The sequence below is a fragment of the Macrotis lagotis genome, chromosome 5 (assembly GCF_037893015.1).
Source record: "Macrotis lagotis isolate mMagLag1 chromosome 5, bilby.v1.9.chrom.fasta, whole genome shotgun sequence".
Classification (NCBI taxonomy): Eukaryota; Metazoa; Chordata; class Mammalia; order Peramelemorphia; family Peramelidae; genus Macrotis; species Macrotis lagotis.
The window spans coordinates 161,619,033-161,637,854 of record NC_133662.1 but is presented as its reverse complement, the minus strand read 5'-3'; the positions used below and the strand labels follow the sequence as shown (position 1 = coordinate 161,637,854).

The 18,822-nt window shown below is 33.9% G+C and overlaps 1 protein-coding gene across 2 annotated transcripts in view; it reads right to left on the bottom strand.

The window, feature by feature from the left end:
• SAMD5 (sterile alpha motif domain containing 5) overlaps positions 1-18,822 on the bottom strand; it is a 480,886-nt gene that overhangs the window by 448,290 nt on the left and 13,774 nt on the right. The gene's annotated exons all lie outside the window — the stretch shown is intronic.

The following is an 18,822-nucleotide window of genomic DNA, read 5'->3' as shown; positions in this document are numbered from 1 at the left end:
ATGAGTGCTAAAACTCCTAGACATTCAAAAATGGCACAAAGGGAAGCAGGAAGAGAAAATAAGGCTATTTTACATGATCTTGGGACTATTGGTAGGAAAGACAAATTTGACTGAGTTTAATACTACTAAAGCAATGAAAGTAAAGGGTTCATTGAAAATAAATATTTAAAAGACAAACTGCCAGTATTTTCCCTGCCCAAATTGGATCCAATAATAATAGCTTCAAATATATTTGCAAAATGTCTTCTGTCAACACCAGTTATTTTAAATAATCATTTAAAAAAACAACCACCTGCATATCTCTCTAAGGTATTACAATTTGTTTCTGTACATGCCATTTACAATCCAGTTCAAACAGCCACCTGCTGATGGCAATATGTTAACTAATATGTAGTTATTAATTATTTTGGGTAATATGCACATCATCAGCTCATTATCCCTAAATGGAAAGTTGTTATTATACACATGTCTAATATATTTCCTTCTCCAAAGTATTTGTGTTTTTTCTTTCGTATTTTTTTCATCAACTGATAGGCAGAGCTGTATAGTAGTCAGAGAGTCAGCCTTGGAGTCAAAATGACCTGAGTTCAAGTCCCACCTATGATAAATACTGGCTGTGACAATCAGCAAACCACAAGATCTCCCTGAGACTCAATTTCCTCAACTAGAAAATAGAGACTATGCTCATAGTACTTACGTTACAGGGAGTAGAGAGGTCCAAATGAGATAATTTCAAAACATTTTTACAATTCTAAATTATGATGTATTTTCAAGTCAATTATTAAGTAAATAAGTATTAATTTAATGTTTACATTGTGACAGACACTATGCTATGTGCTCAGCATACAAAGAAAGGAAAAATTCACACCTATTTTAAAGAGTTCACATTCTAATATTATCATTACTGTTAAAAATTAAAAAATGTTAAATGAGTAATTTGGATTTGATAACCCTTTATCCAGATTAATGCTTCTAAAAAGATTATTTCCTACAATAAATTATGAAGGAAAAAATCTTTTTTTTAACTTTACTAAAACTAGGAGTATCATCACATAAAAGACAGAAAGCAAAAGGAATATAGTCATAATAACTAAAAATAGTTTGAAATGTTATTTATTTGAAATTTTTTTTGTAAATGTAAATTGCAAGGCAGTCTATCAAAGAATTCAATTCACTATTTGGATCAAGATTATTCATTCTCCTGAAGACAGAACAAATGGAAATGACCTACAGCTATATCATTTTTTTTAGTAAATTGCAAAGAAGGATATTGAAACGTATAGGAATAGATTACCATTAAAATTAATCCTGAGCTTATTTTTTAGAGATAGCATAGATTTTTTTTATAGAAGCCAGATTTTTGTTTTAATCCACCAAAAGACTAGAGATTGGAAAAAGACAGTATTTTAGAGATAGAAGAGACCCTTTGGAGGTCATCTAATCCAGTCCCTCTATTTTACTGATGAGAAAATTAGGCCCAGAGAGATCAAGATTCTTGACCAATTGACCATTCAGATAATAGATAGCAAAGTAGAGCTTTCAACACAGGGTTTCTTTCCCAAATTCAGTGCTCTTGCCACTGCCCCACAGTGATAACCAATCAGTAGCAGCTCCAAAATACAGAAAGAAAATATTTCCCATTATGTAAGTGAACTACCAAATTATGTTTTTCTAAAGACTTTAATCACAAAATTATTTCACAACCTGGGCTGCAAAGGAGTAGCCACGTGTGATTTTACACCTTGTGGTTTAACCAAAAAAAAAAATCATACTCATTAAAGATGGCAACACAGTAGATAAAGCATATGACTTGAAATCAGGAAGAACTGAGTATGAATACAGAGACTGTGGGTACTTGGAGAAGTCACTTAACCTCTCTGGGCCTCAGTTTTCTCATCTATAAAATGACTTGCTATTCTCTAATATCCCTTCCAGTTCCAAAATATGATCCTATGAAAAGTCTTACAAAATTGTTGGTCATCTTGTGGGGAGAGGTGTTTCTGGGATGGTAATAGATGGGGAAGATGAGATATAGGGGAGAGAGCAATATTTTTTTAACCAATATCACTGCCTTTGTGAGAATTTTAGAATTTGATTCTAAGTCTCAAAATCTTGGAGCGATAATTGCATGATGAGTGCACCTTGCTTCATGATCATAGAAAAATATTTGTGATTGTTTCTCCTTTTGTAAATGCTTTGTTCATATTCTAATAGCAGATCCAGAATATGAAATCCTAAAGCTGTTGTGATAGAGTCTGCATCGCTAACAGAATAGAAATAAACCCTTCTGATTCTGACAGTCTTTAGGGGATAACGCCTGAAAATTGCTAAAAGCAGAAAATCATGTGCTAGAGGGAACATCCTAATTTCAGAAAGTTGCCTCTCCCAGCAGAAATTTACATGCTTCATTTCACAACCTCCTTCTTCCCCCACTAAAAAATTATCTACAATTCTCCAAGAAAAAAATAAAGTTCTCTATTCACTCAGCCAAGAAAAATAATAATTTGTTCAGAAGTGTTTATGGTCGTCTTCCTCAGCTACATGATTAGATTGGCTTAAAAACCATGGAAGTAATTAACTTAAGTCAGGTCCTTTCTCAAATCCCATGAAATCTACCTGCTGGAACATTAAATACAGGCTTGGATTTTTATTTTTAAATATTCATAGAGTTAATAAATACATTTGTGTATACATACAGAAATTCCATTGAATAAGAAATTAATTCCAGTAGTTTACAACCGTATTGGACATAATTCCTCTCTTCATCCAAGAAAACTATTCAACTTTTATTACACAGAGTCAATCTATCTTCTCCTACTGTTTGATTTTTAATTGGGGAGGGTGATTGTTTTGTTGGTTTGGGGGGCGGCGGTGGAGAGAGGTCTATGGGAAAACCAAAACACTGGTGAGGGGAAAAGGGCATGTTTCTCATTCCCCTGACCTCAGTGCCATCAATAGCACACAGTGCCCTCCACTGGGATGCTTTGGTGTGGCTGGACAACATAAAACTGTCATATGAATGACAGCCTGGGATTGTCTCCTTTTATTCCACCCAGACTGCTTGTTTTACCATGTTCTAGAAGTAAAACTAAATTCTAGAAGCTACCCAAATATTTACTTATGGCTACTTAGCTTGGGTCATGTAAGAATCCAGTTCTTGCTTTAGGTAAAGCTGTCCAAGGCTTTATTTTCATTATTAGTTGGAGAGGAGGGTAAGGATACTGAATCCTATACATATACATACATGTATCCATTTGATAAATTATCAGTCTTTGCCAATAAAAACAACCTGATAGAAGAGAAAAAATAAATTGGAAAATCAACTAATAAATAATCTTGACTGATATATTTTTGTAATGCTTTAAAATATAGGAAATGCTTTACATTCATGATTAATGCATTCTATCCCTTCCCACAAAGTTGTAGATTATTAGGTTCTATAGGTGTTATCTCCATTTTACAGATAATAAAACTGAGGGAAAATTATTTGCCTAAAGAATTTTGATTTGGGTCCAATGTGACTACATCTAATGTTCTTTCTACAACACTACAAAGTTTCTGTGTTTAGAACAAGGAACTAGATTTCTTCAAGCTGCTTTTCAGAAACTCCTATTCTTCACTTTGAACCTCAATTACGTCTTCTGATGTGAAAATCCTCTCTCAATTCAAGACTAAAGCCAAATTTTTTAGCATTCATCCTATTATGGAGATGATGTTGTTCTAAAGTTGAAAATGGAGATTTAATTACAGTTCCAAAGTCTTCATTTTGCTTACCTTGAGAGGAAAAAGAAAAGAAAGAAAATCAGACCAACAATTCACCTTTTCATTTGTTGTTGTGTAGTCATTTTAGTAGTGTCTGATTCTTAATCACCCTTGTGGATTTTTCTTGGCAAAGACTGGAATAATTTACCATTTCTTTCTATAGCTCATTTTACAGATGGGAAAACTGAAGAAAACAGGGTTAAGTGACATATTGCTATGTGTGACTCCTATCAGCTTGTCAGACTTAAAAATCATAATCAAGGATAGCTCAGTTCTCATGTTCACACCCTGTGCTGATGGAGAGAGATATACAGTGTTTTCTCTTGAAAGAGCTCTTCTGATTGGATACAAAACACACTCAAAGTGCACCTTCAGGGGAAGCTTTACTACTTGATTGGCTAGATTTTATTTCCTTTATTTACTCATAAGGAGCATGATAAGAAGTCAGCATTTGCAAAACACTTTACAAAAATCTCCTTTATCAGTACAACAACCCTAATGGAGTAAACCTATTTTTATTCCTATTTTACAGATGAGGAAACTAAGGCTTAAGAAAGGTTAAGAACTTTGCCCAAACTCATACAGCAAAGTGTCTGAGAATGGATTTGAGCAGCTCATTCTGAATCCACATACAAAGCTCTATCCACTCTGCCATCTAGCTGCCAATCCCAGGACTCAGTGACAGCCTAGGTGCTACTCCCTATTTCTATAAATATTCAGTATAAAAATAATTTAGATGAGGACTATTAACAGGAAGATTAATTCACTTTCCTTTTAACTATAAGCTTTTGGAGTACAGGGATCATGCATCTATTCTTCTGACTCTGACTCTCTGTAGCTTGTTGCTATTTGGTCATTCAAGTTGTGCCCCAATGGACGATACTGTCCATGGGGTTTTCTGGGCAAGGATCCTGGGGCGGTTGGCCATTTCCTTCTCTAGTGAGCTAGTGCCTTACCCATAGCAATAATAATGGTTGACACTGGTATGGTGCTTTAAATATTGTAAATACCTTCATATGTATTAACCCATTTGATTCTCACCACAATTCTGTGAGCCAGATGCAATTAGTCCTACAAATAAATATATATATATATATATATATATAACTTTTATATGAGTCTATATAACTCAAATAAATATATATATGACTGATTCATTCTAATTTTAATAGCATGCATATAAATAGACTGTCAGCTATAAAATAAGGTTTTGCCAAGTGATATTTTGTCAAATTTTCACAGAAGTGTTATGAGGAAAAGTCTTCTATAGTCTGTAGATCACTAATAAGAAGTGATCATAATACTCAATAAGTGTTCAACACTCATTCAAATAAGTGCCCACATTTTTGTCTGGGAATATTTACAAGGAAAGATTTCTTGGGCACAACGGCTTATATTAAGAAAATCTGGAGACCCTAAATAAAATTTTGTCTATTATATTTTTTCCTTCTTCTCAATAAAAATTTCAAGTGTTAAAAATTGCAGCCAGCTATATTTAAATATCCCATCTGTCCTCATTCATGGCATGCTCTTAGTAAGTACCAATTTACTACATCTGTCTGTAAGACAATTAAAGGTATTGTAATAAATGGCACTGATTTTCAACACCTTGTTTCTCTACCCATGTGGCTTCTAATCTTCACTCATCACTTATAAGTAAAGTTTACATTACTGGAAGATATACTGGTGATGCTTTTCACTAGGATTATGGAAGGTTCCCACCTGTTCCCCGTCATAAGACTCTCCACAATGAACAAACAAAAATTAAACAATCTTTGTTAATAGGGTCTTAAGGGTTTTGCCAGTAAAATGCATCCTAGAAATTGTTTAAATTTTTAAGATGTTTTATCCTTTAGTACCCAGAGCTACAAGATTGCCTTCTCCCACCTACTGCCACCTATACTGAACCAAATTCTCCTAGTCATAAGCTTCTCCCTTGATTGTCATTTTAAAGTTACATGTCTTACTCTAGGATAGCCTTTCCTAATTTTTCTTTCCTGTTTATTTGGCATTTCATTTTTTAAAACTGTAAAATAATTATATAAATGTAAGACATTATCAGTGTAGGAAAAGATATTCAACTACAACATATTTTTATTACTTATCAAAATTAGAACATAATATAAACAGACATAAGTCTACACATAAATCGTTACATAAATATCTTGTGCTATACATTCCTATAGTTATATAAACATACTATATAAAGCTACAATAGTATTTATGTGAGGTCATATAAGTAAGAAATTAAAAAAAATTCTTATCTCTGTTCTTCCCCCCTCCCTGCCCCAGGCCATCTACAATGCTAACAAAGTCCTTCAGCTAACTATAATGCCATCCCTTCCAAAAATTTCCTCTTCTCTATTAGTCATAACCTTGCTCCCCCACCCACAGACTTCACAACGCCTTCTATCATAACTCTCAAATGCACTTATGATATATTATATTTATACTTGACTGCCTGTTGCAGATACAGGGTTTGTCTGAACTGTGAGAGCAGAAACTATGTCCTATGTCACCATAAGTGCTTAAAGAATATTTGTGGAATGAATCAACATAAATGTATTTGTTCTCTGTCCTATGAAATCTACCCCATCCCTACTCTACTGGCTACAACTAAATTTGATTTCAAAAGAGTTATAAACCTTCTTTAAGTTCCTCCAAGGCAGGAATTACATTTTGTTTCTGCTTTATACTCTCACCCCCTCCAATATCTAGTAAAGTTCGTTTTCTCACAGTGGATGCTCTATAACTCGTTTTTCAAAGTAACATGCTTTTGGAGAATCTACATCTTTATCCAGGCTTTACCCTAGACTTTACAATAATCCAGAAACCTCTCATCTTGAAAGTTCACTTCAGCCCTGGAATTCACATACTAGAAGTATCCTCCACTTCTGAAAGTTTTGCCTCTGATTGAGTGGATTCTCTTGGGACCTCCATTTAAGGAAAGTGCCCAAGGCTGCTATGTCTTCATTCCTCTCCAGACTCTATTCTGGACTTCCCCTACCATGTTGTTCTTTCTATTCCTGGGAATCCACCCTCCTCCACCACCACCTTTCAAGGGTGTATGGCTATTGTATCTCACTAAGAATCCAGAATTCTCCAGGCATGCTGCTATTTTTTTTTACTTTCCTCATACAGATTAGACACAGGAACAGTTCTTTTATCTTCCTTTTTTTTTTAAGGACTGAGTTTTCATTTCTTGTCAGTGTGGACACATGAAACAGCTCATCTTATTAATCTATCTGACAGGGAAGCTTTAACCCCCTCTGGTTTCCCAGGTTAAGTTGGTTCATCCCTCCTTAGATATTCTGGTGGTAGATCTCAACTTCTAGCTAGTGGTTCACCATATTAGTGGGGACACCCATTAAACTGTAGCTTTATTGCAAAATTTACAATTCCAGAAATTCAATATCCTCAGCATTCCCCAGTAACAGGGATTATAGGTACACTATGACCTTCATGAGCAATTCTTAAGATATATGTCAAAAAGAAAAGATTCACAAATGTAGACATTTTATTTGTAAGGAAAGACTTTTTATAAAAACAGAACAATTAAATTGCATTAGAAACAGCATTTTTTAATGAGTAGACATGTGAATGGAATAGGTGCTAACAATTTCCTGGTAAGTATTAGGGGTGGGGGGACTTGAGTACCCTTCAATGTTTTGAGAAAAATGGTTATTAATAATCAATAATTTGGGTAGATCCAAAGTTGTCTCCTTCTAAAGTTTCAATTTTAAAAAGTAAAAAGTTCAGCCTCTTGAAGGACATTAGTGATGAGTTGAATTAATTCCCCTCAATCTTGATCAGACCTTACCCAGCCTTTCAAGGAATATTTTACTCTAAGGTGGGAAAGACCCTTTTGTTCTACTCAGGTTTGGGTGGGGATAAATTCTTTGATTAGATTCCCCAAAGTTAGGAATGGTCTGGGTTTAGAGATAAGACTCTCTATCCTAGGGTGAAATGATATTATTCTCAGTCCCTCATTTTAATATAGCCCACCTCCCACTATGTGAGCTCATCAAAGTTTACTGCCACTCCTCTTTCAAAAGAGCAAAAAAGCTCTGAAACCAGGCCATCATATTTGTCTTTGGTCTAAGAGAGTTGGCCAAATGATCATCCTTTTGTTAATAATGTGCTAGTCTGATTATTAAAATAATTAAATTACCCAGAAACTGTCTCTTGAACCTTTTATATTGTCAAAGTTTATAGATAGCAGGGAGGTATACTTGTGTCTTATGGGTAAGTAGAAGGGGCAGTTGATCCTCCATCCTTGAAGGTTGGTTGAATTTAGACCTAACCTAGGAAGAAACTAACTTGAAGAGGTTCAGTCCAACCTATAAGAGTTCCAGGAGATTCCATCCAGTCCAGTCCTAAACATCCAAAAATTAATTGCAGCTCTGAAACAGTGACATAGACTATCAAGTTTGCCACATTCTGAACCCATACTACCTACATAATTTTTCAGGGCAGAATTAGATTCTCCCACAGAATTTAACAGATCTAAAATTATAGACTAATAGCTGTTATTTTTGATGCATTTCTAGGATCTGGGCCACACAAAAGCAAATCTTCATTTTGGTTCTCCTGGTACAATCACTGAGCAGTGCATTAATCCACATGTAGACAGGTACTGAAGCACAGTCTCTAGAACAAGGCTTCAATAATGCTGCTATGACGTTTGTGAAGTCTATTCATCAAAGATGTCATTATTTTGAATAAAAGATGAATAATGTGTGCTTTAAGCATTTCATCTCTTCATTAACTCTCTTTTAAAAATTATCTGTCATTGTGAAGTATTCCACTAAACATAATTACAGGAAGAATACAAAAGTGACAGTTTTTAAAAGCCAAAATCTGATTACCAAGGAAAGCTAAACATGCTGATGCTGAATTGACTCATATCTCCTCTCCATCCCCCACAAATTTTTTCTAGATGAGAAGAATTAAAAGTTGAGAGTCAGAGCTTCAACAGAAATCACCTCTTCAAGGAAGATTACAAAATAGTTAGTTTAAGACCTATATCATGTTATACTGCATGCATCGTCCAAGGAAGGCTGAGTAATAAAATTGCTAAGCAATTGAAAGGGTGGAGAGAGGGGTGGAAAGAGGGGTACTTTAGAAAGGGTGGGGTTGGAAAGAAAATGGGTAACTAGCTGGTAATTAGTATACAAAAAACTGCTACCAAAATGCCATTAATAGAACACCTTATCCTTTTCTTCATAGATAAGTCTTGATTTGTCAACTTTATTCCTCACTCTCTGCTTTCCTTATCTCCCACCATCTGCAAAGAGACACAACTGAGACCAGAACTTAGATGATCTCACACAGATTTTGGAGGAACTAGAGTTCTAAAGTTTACAAAGATGACATTAATTTCCTGGAATGAATTCTGACCTATGGAAACCCCCACAAGCACAAACACAGATGTAAAAATGAGCTAACTCTTTCTCGCTCCTTTCTCTCCTCCTCTCACCCCTTTTCTCTATCCCCTCCTCGAAGAGATATTCAAAATGCCCAGCATGTGAAGATTGCTTTTGTACTTCTTAATTGCATTGTCCATGTTTCACTCATCTACCTGAACAAGAATCCCATTTACAACAAACAGGAGGTATCTAAGAGGTGGCTCTTGGAGTCAAGGAATCACAAGTTCAAATCCTATCACAGAATTCAAAATTGTGTGATCCTAGACAAATCATTTCATCTTCCTTAGAAGCAGGTTCCTTATTGGTAAAATAGGAATAATAATAATAAATCTTAAATCTTACTTCTCAGGGTTTTTTGTGAGGCTCAAATGAGATCCCATAGGTAAAGTACTTTGCAAACTGTAAATAGCTACATAAATGTTAGTTATGATTGTTAAAAAGTGTCAACCAGCTCCAGTTTCACAACTTTCAGTAAGGCTGATCTTCAATATGCCCAGGTTGTCCATAAAAGTCAGATTTTCCTTAATTCCCCACAAGAGATCTCTTTGCTACTTCTTCAGTACTCCTATTTCAGATCTTTGAGGCCAAACCAAATAAGATATGAGGTGTGTCATTAAAATTGTGACTAACAATTTAAAAAGACACGTGAATCGGCAGGAATCAAATTTAGAAAGAGGTGGCAAAAATAGAGATTGTTTTCCAATTTTTCCTTTCTCATTTCACTTCCAACCTTACACTGAATTAAAATGTTACTTTAAAGGTTGGGGGGGAGGGAGGCAGAGTATTTTTAATCCCATAACATCAGGTGTAAAACTATGTTATTTTAAGACTAAATTTCAAGATAAATAAAGACATTCTGCTGATTTCTGACTAAAGCCATCTTAGATTTCTTCCACTTTAACAGTTAGATTTGAAAATAACAGTTTAAAATCATTATATAATTGCACATATAAAATCACTGCTATAACTGCACAGTATTTCATGAACAAATTTTATGTGTGTGTGTGTGTGTGTCTAAAATCACAAAGTCCTGAGGGAATTATTGATTTTAGAATAGAAAGGAGAATCCTGACCCATTCCTCTCAATTTTTACTTATTTTCAAACTGGTCTTCTTATAATTAGTCTAACTATATAAGAACTCTCTCCCCTATTCAATAAACTCCAGTGGCTTACTATTCCTCCATTTAGCTTTGACAACCCTTTATGACCCCCCACTTATGCCTTCTCAATTGTCCTTAGTCCTTTCCATGTTTCCTGAAATCCAGTAATATTGTCTTAAAACACATCACCTCATCTTCCGACTAAGAGCATTTTCATTGGCTCTCCCTCTATGCCCAGAATTCTTTCCATCCTCAATTTCTGTCTCCTGGATTCCTTCAAATTTTACCTAAACTCTCAACTTTTATTGAAAGTCTTTCCCAGGGACGGCTAGGTGGCGCAGTGGATAAAGCACTGGCCTTGGAGTCAGGAGTACCTGGGTTCAAATCTGGTCTCAGACATTTAATAATTACCTAGCTGTGTGGCCTTGAGCAAGCCACTTAACTCCACTTGCCTTGCAAAAAAAACCTAAAAAAAAGAAAGTCTTTCCCAGATCCCTTAATCTTAATGCTTTATCCTATATAACTTGTTTGAACAGTTATTCTCATATAGTCTCCTTATCTAGAAGAGAGTATCTTGTAAACTCAATGAGAGTAGAAATTGCTTTGCTTTGTTGTCTTTCTTTGTGCTCTGCAAATCAATCACACAGGGCTTGGTGCTTAATAAATGCTTGATAATTTGACAAAATAGATATGTATTTTTTTTTACTAGCTTGTCAAGGGTGATCTAGAACACAAGATCTGGAATCAGTCAGACAATAATTTATTAAGCACTTACCTTGTCTAGGTAATATACTAATGTGATTATACACTTTGGCCAAAGTATTAAGGAGAGCAATGTTCAAACTTAGTGGCAAAATAGCTTTTCTCCAACAGTCACTATAAATAAACTGTATGGTCTCTCTTTGCCAATATTTAGAACCGAAAGTAATCTTTGAGACTATCTAGTCTACCCCCAGAAGTTAATTCCTCAAGGTCACAAAAGTAGTAGAAAGCAGAAATTCTTGGCTTCAAACTCAGATCCTACAATTCAAATTTCTTTCAATTTTACCAAGTTGTCTTGTAGATTTCTAAATATCCAAAGTCACACTTGATCACTAGATCACATTTTCTATGTAGATCAAATATTCTGTATAGTTTTCATTTGAAAGGAAATCAAGAAGTAGGTATGAGAAAAATTTACAAGGAAGATACTATTGGTATATCCATTTCACAATACCACAATACCAACTCCTACCAAAGTCTATATTGATAATAACACACATGTATGTGTGTATATACACATATGTATGTATAGATATAGTATATATAGTATGTATAGATATGTATAGATTCTGTACTTATAATTGTGGATCTGTGTCTGCATTGTTGCTTGCCCTCTTTAGAATATATGCTATTTGGGGTGACTAGGTGGTGCAGTGGATAGAGCACTGGTCCTGGATTCAGGAGTACCTGAGTTCAAATGTGACCTCAGATACTTAATAATTATTTAGCTGTGTGGCCTTGGACAAGTCACTTAACCCCATTGCCTTGCCAAAAAAAAAAACCTAAAAATATCCAAAAAAGAATATATGCTATTTGATGACAGGGTCTGTTTTCATTTTATCTTTCTATCCCCAGTCCCAGGAAAAAAGTAAATACTTAATAAATGATCATGTCAAATGAATAAATAGGGGAAAAGGGGGAAAAATCAAAGGAATGATCAAAGGATGTTATCTTTTCTTTAAGACAATATACTTCTGCTACATAGTATACAGTAGTATAAATATCCATATTCCTCCTATATAAAAAATTTTTTTCAGGATGTGAGAATAAATCAGTTTGAAAAATATTATAATCATAATTCAGTAAGTGCTACCTTAAAAGAGGCTCTACATCTGATAGCAATATGTGCAACCATAACCTAAAATTACTGATTATATTTTACAAGTGATTATGAGGTAATTTAAAATAGCTAGATTAACCTCCCACTTGATGGAACCAAATTAAATTCAGGATTTTGGCAATTCTTACTATGGACAGGCACAAGATATTCTAAAACAGTCCAAGTTAATATCATACTGCCTAGATATGATCCAATTTATTTTGTATATGGAAAACACTGCATATCTGAAAATAGTTTCAAGGCAAACATTTATTTTTCTACAGCTCATAATAGGCAAATTTTCAAGGACATATTTCTATACAAGTTATAGGCATTTAGGACACATTAAAAGCATTGTAGGAGGAAGGTAAAAGAGACTGGAAGGAATTCAATAGAAAGTGCACTGAATTAAGAGTTGGAAACTTGAGCGAGACACTATCTATATGACTTTGATCAAGTAACAGACTGCCTTAACTTTATCTTCCTAAATGAATGGGGTTGAACTGTATGATCTCTAAAGATTTCTTCTGGCCCTGGATAGAAAAATCTCATTTCTATGCCTTCTCCATACTATAAAAAAGGGACCTCTGACCTTTGACTTAAATTTCCTCAGACTCACAAAGGAACCATCAATAAAAATATTATCTATTTCTATTGTGCCTTAGAGTTTTCAAAAACTTTCCCAAAATGTTTGTACGTATTAACTCATTAGATTCTCACAAAACCACTACAGTGAATTACCTGAGATTACAAAAGTTAGTTTACTCCATAGACTAAGCTATAACCTAGTAGACTTCTAGCACCATACATTTTCCATCACAGCATGCCTACCTAACATTCCAAGATCACATCACATTTAAAATTTTCAGCATCAATGTTTTATATAGACTTGTGATAGGAGGTGCTATCCAATTAAAATTTGCTTTTATAAATGTCTTTTTCTTTTTCCTTCACTCACCTTAAAATGGAAGTACATTTTCTATGATTTTCTGTATTTACTAAATAATATTTAAGATCACTATATTTAATTTTTAAAAGTAAATGAGTCTAACATCTTAAATTACACTCAAATTTTTATTGATTTTTATTTATGGGGAATATCCTCCATAGATCAATACAGACCAAACCTCAATTGTATAGTAAGCATCCAAAACAAAGTCAAATAACAATCACAACAAAATTGTTGTATACCAATATTTATACTGGAAGGGCTGTGCCTCATTTGAAAAACATAATGTAGCCTAACAGAGACTAGAATTCAACCTATCTATGTACAGCATCAAAGCATTCCATTTTACTGGGTTTTAGGATTTAATTTTTTTTTCATAATGCCTACACTTGTTGAGTCAATACACTAAAGAGTATTTAAAAAGAATAATGAACTTGGAACCAAGACTGAACTTCCAACTTTTTGCCATTTGCTAACTATGATACTGGAATCAAGTCAAAATTGTCTCTGGTTCTTTGTTTCCTTTTCTTTAAAATGGGAATAGTAATAATTATATGATAATTTGTCAGTAAAGAGTCCTTTAAACTCCAGGAGGCTATATAAATGAAAGCTACTGTCTTCGATACCTTCTCCCTTCCACCTTCTTCACAACCCAGAAAAGAGAGCCATATCTGAGATCCTTTCAAAGTGCCATAAATTCTGTCTACCTAGAATAGAACACTCCAATAATTTGTTTAGGGAAGGTAAGTCATCATAACAAGAGACAAATTATTTGCATAAATCTTCTCAAAACTTGAAAAAACAACAGAAAGCGGTAATTAATAAATAATAAACATGCTGAACTGGTTAATCCAATAAACTTTCTTTGACTTGAAATTTATTTCAGAAGGACCAAAGGAGGCACAAAGGGCTAATATATATTCTTTAATGTACAAGATTATAATTAACCTAATGTCTGTTGTAAATTTACTATTATCTATTAAATAATAAATAATTTTACAGCCTTCTAATATGTAGCTCTTAAGCTTTAAATCAGTGACCATAACTAATAAGCAGTTTAGTAGCAAGAGTATTCTAAATATAGTCACAGACTGCAATTTCATTGAATGTAAATCATCATCATTTTTAATGCAAAGGCAACTGCAAATCTCTGTAATTACTGGGTGCATTTTGAATCACTTTTATTATTACTGCAGTAGCCCCATTAAAAATCCAAAACACTGAACTGCATGGGATATAAAACTGGAATTATGATACAATATGAGCTCTAATTGAAATACATAAATTTTCTACTAGTATCCAAAATTATTTTGTTGCCAAGACTTTTAACTATTGAGAATTAACTTTGAAAGCATTTACTTTACCCAGCACAATGTCAGAGTATTTTGTCTTGTTAACATGAGAAGCAAATTCAGGAGTAAAATTCAATTCAATAATCTGAGAATAAAAGGACAGCAAAAAGATACACAGAGTAAGTATCAACTAGATCACTGTTCAAACCATGACTTCTAATAACTAAAGTTAGAAAAAGTCATAAAACCCATTGGTCTTCAGTAGCAACATGAGACTTGTCTCAAAATAATAAAGAAATTCTTACTATATTGTACAAGAAGACTTCAAGGCAATATTACTGTTGTCATGTATTTAGGTGAGTGGATTAACCAATTCTGTACCTTCGCTGAACATGGGGCTAATCCACTAAGCCTGCGGGCAAGGATAATACCAGTTAATATAACTTATTCCTTCACTGATTGGGGAATTAATAACTGACTTATAAAATAAAATAACTGACTTATAAAAACCATGAGATTCCTTTGTTGAACACTTTTGAATGTGTAATATAGGTCAAGCTGTCCATTACATATTTCCTTCAAGCACACAAATTTAAATTAATTTCAACAGAATTCAGAATTGCAGGCCATATGAAAAGCCACTGCCAATATTTTTCTCGATCTGTCAACAGTATATATTGTAGTAGCAGCGTATCTAAGAAGTCTGTATGGTTAGGTAATGTATTTCATTGCTAAATCATTTGCTACTTATTTAGGGTAGCTATATATATCTCAGATTCTCACACCATTAGAGTTAATCTTCTGTGATTAAAGTTAGATTAACATTTGTATATAGCCTAAAATTGTGTAATTCCTAGGATTTGTCTCCTGTCTCACTACTCCACCAATGAAATGAGCAAAGAATTTAGGAGGAGGAGGTCAGGTTAACTTATAAGAAATACCCCAAAACTGAAATAGGGAAAGATTAAAGTATCTCTATAAGTATGCATTCATTTGTACTGATAAAGATATGAACTCATTATAAATATGTGTGTATGTAAGTGAGCATGACAATGTGTATGTGAGCTTTTAGTATTTCAGTTTCAACTCTTTCACAAATTTCTTCTGAGTTCCCAAAATTCACAATTTCTATTTTGATTAATACTGCTTTCCATATAAGGTTTTTCCAAAATAGTTGTATTAACAAAATGGTACAAAGAACTAGATTTTAGATTCTTCTAATATTTACTGTTCATGTGACTTTAAGAATATCATAAACTTTCTAGGTATTAGTTTCATTATCTATTAAATGAGGACCTCTAAAACCACTTCCATTTTTAGAACTATGGATCACTTTGTGTATTTAAATGCTAATAGTTAAATGGCATGACTTTCTCAGAAGCAGAGCTAAAAAATCTCAACTTTTCTCAAAAGTCATAAACTGAGTTTCATTTGCCATTCAAATTATGTAAACCCTTCAAATCCCCATTAAAAATGCTTCAGTTACTCTGTTCATAAATTTCACTAAAAACAAGTTTAAGTGATTTTCTTAGCCATGTCATAGAAATTGCTAATTCCACAAATTCTGAAGAAATTTTTAAAAAAGTGTAGAAAGGCATCAAAGCTATACTACTGTATTACTTTTAGATGTTGATAAAGTCATCAGAAAGAACAAAACGCCCCAGAAAAACCACTGCTTCTTGATGGAGAATCCTGAGAAGCATTCTATGAAGTTTTCTGTTATAAAGTGATGAGCATAAAATCATTTGCTATATTTGCAAAGTATAAAGGAATCATTCATTTAAAAATGTGATTGTCATAAATAAGGCAAAAAAATTTCATACTGCTTGAACAGTATAGTAATTTCTATTCTTACATATATAATATATATATATATATAAATGAATATATCCTAAAATATAAATGGATTGGCACTTTCCTGGGGTACAGAGATAAAATCTGAATTTCCTATGCCAAGGTGAAGAAAAAAATCATTCATTACTATTAAGGAATTGGGAGGGTCCCATAAGTTTGACTTCTCACTTGAGCCTAGATTAAAAAAAAAGTAAGAATCATACTGAGGAACTTCTAGGATATTTGCATTAATTCCAGAATTAGACTTTAAGTTGAAGGAATCTCAAGGATTATCCAGAGCTATCTGTACCTGAGCAAGCATGCCTTCTTCACCATAGCCAAAAAGTAATCTTTCATCCTTTGCTTGTCATTCTTCAGTGAAAGGGAACCTACCAGGTCTTGAGGCAACCCATTTCACTTTTGGATCAATCTATTCGGTTGTTTGGACATTTTTCCTTACATGGAGCCTAATTCTGCCTCTTTACCTTTTCTACCCATTGTTTGTCCTTCTACTATACTGGGCCAAGCAGGAAAAGAAATGCAATCCTTTTTTTGTGTGAAACACTTCAAATACCTGTCGACACTTGTCTCATCTTTTTTATAAGACTGAATCTGAGAAATTAAAGTCATCCATTAATCTCCAATATAATTATGGCTCATCTCTCTATCCTTTGTATTGGCAGAAAAAATAATTTTGTTATTTTATTGGCTCTTTTACATGTAGTAAAAGATAAATATAAAATTTTGATTAAAGCACCAAAGAATCTGAGATTTCAAGCTCAAAATGCTCTCAGAAGCAATCTAACTTCAACTCCTTCATTTTACCAACGAAGAACAGAATACAAGAGAGGTTAAAGTGACTTTCCCAGGGTTCCACAACCAGTTTGTATCAGAGATGGGATTTGAAGTCAGTCTATTCTTCCCAATTCCAAGAGCACTACCCTCACTACTGTATTACATAGTTTCTTTCCCTTTCATTTGCAGAGTACTTCACAACATGAAATAATTCTATGTGTATACTATCTTCTGATGCTGTGAAATATGTAGCGAAGTCATCATCCCCATTTTTCAGATAAAGAAACTAAATCCCAGGATCATGTAACTAGGAAGTGGCAGAACTAGAAACAGAACTCAAGGGTTCTGATTTCTAAAACAAGGAAGTCTATGATAGTCTTGCTCCTCAAGAATTATTTTAATAAAATTTCCAACCTTTGCTAAATTAAGGATTTTCATTTACATTCCTTAACAATAACTCTATTCAATTTTACATCTTTTTATCTGAAGCCTGCTCCATACAAGTGACTGCACAGGTGCTACTAAATGTGAAGCTAGGTCATAGTAATTACAAATCTCAATTGTCATGGCTCAGGAAAATACAGAAGAAGAAACATGACCTAGTAGGCAGACAGCTGGCTTGAGACTCAGAAAGACCTGTATTTGCCTCAGCTCTTACATATGTTGGTTGTGTGACCCTGGGCAAATCACTTAACCTCTCAGTGCTCTGGCTAGTTCTCTCATGGTGGCAGAAATAGTGTCAACATGCATTAGGAGATGAAGGTTCCATATATATCAATCACAAGTCTCTTCTCAATTCTCAACTTATTTCCTCATACAGATGAGGAAACTGAGGTCTAGGGAGGTTGTCATTTGCCCAAGATTACACACATAGTCATCAATGATTTAAATATTTTACAGATGAAAAAGGAAGCTCAGAGAGATTAAAGGACTTGCCCATAGTCACACAGCTAAAATGGATCCCTATAAACATCAGTTTCAAGGAACCCCATCATCATCGATTTCAAATTCAATTCAGTTACTGATTCTGACTATAGGATAAATGAACATTTCAAAAAATAATGAATTCTTTTATATAAGGATATAGTCTCACATTCCAAAAATACAGAGATTGTCTTATTATAGCAGATCCAAAACTCCTCACATTCTAAATAAATCAAAACCCAGGATATCTCAATTTTCAAAAAATATTGAGCTTGCAACTTGGGATCTGGGGTAACTGCTGAATAATTTTTCACATTTCATCTTGGGATTTATATCTTTGAATGATTTTCAGATAACAGAGATTGGGAAGCAAGTCACAATGAAAATCAAAAAGAGGAGTGGGGAAACTACCACTGTAGCTTATATTGTTCCAGGAAAAGGAATTTAATACAGTGCTCTTCTCTTGTTTCACCAGTCATTTAGAACACAAACATTTGTGTGCTTCCCATTGTTGACAGTTTTCTGTTCATTTGATAGCTTTTAAAAACCACATGTAAATGGAGGCGGATGCAATTCCTATCCTTATATAAAAGGGGTATGCCAGACTCTCTTAAACACTTTACCTATTTCCCAAGAGTCTAATGACAGAGGCAAGAACACTGCTGCATACTGAGAGAACTCCAAGATTTCAATCCCACTGACCCTTACAAAAGGGTGAACTTAGAAAATAAGAACAAATTACTAGAAATAGTGATATATGAAGAAAAAAGAGAGGTTGTAAACAGAGGCTATTAAAAGAAAATGAGTGCTGGGGGATTTGAAGACAACTATTGAATGCTCCCCCTAAGCCTGCTCCTTCCCTTAAAAGTTCCCTCA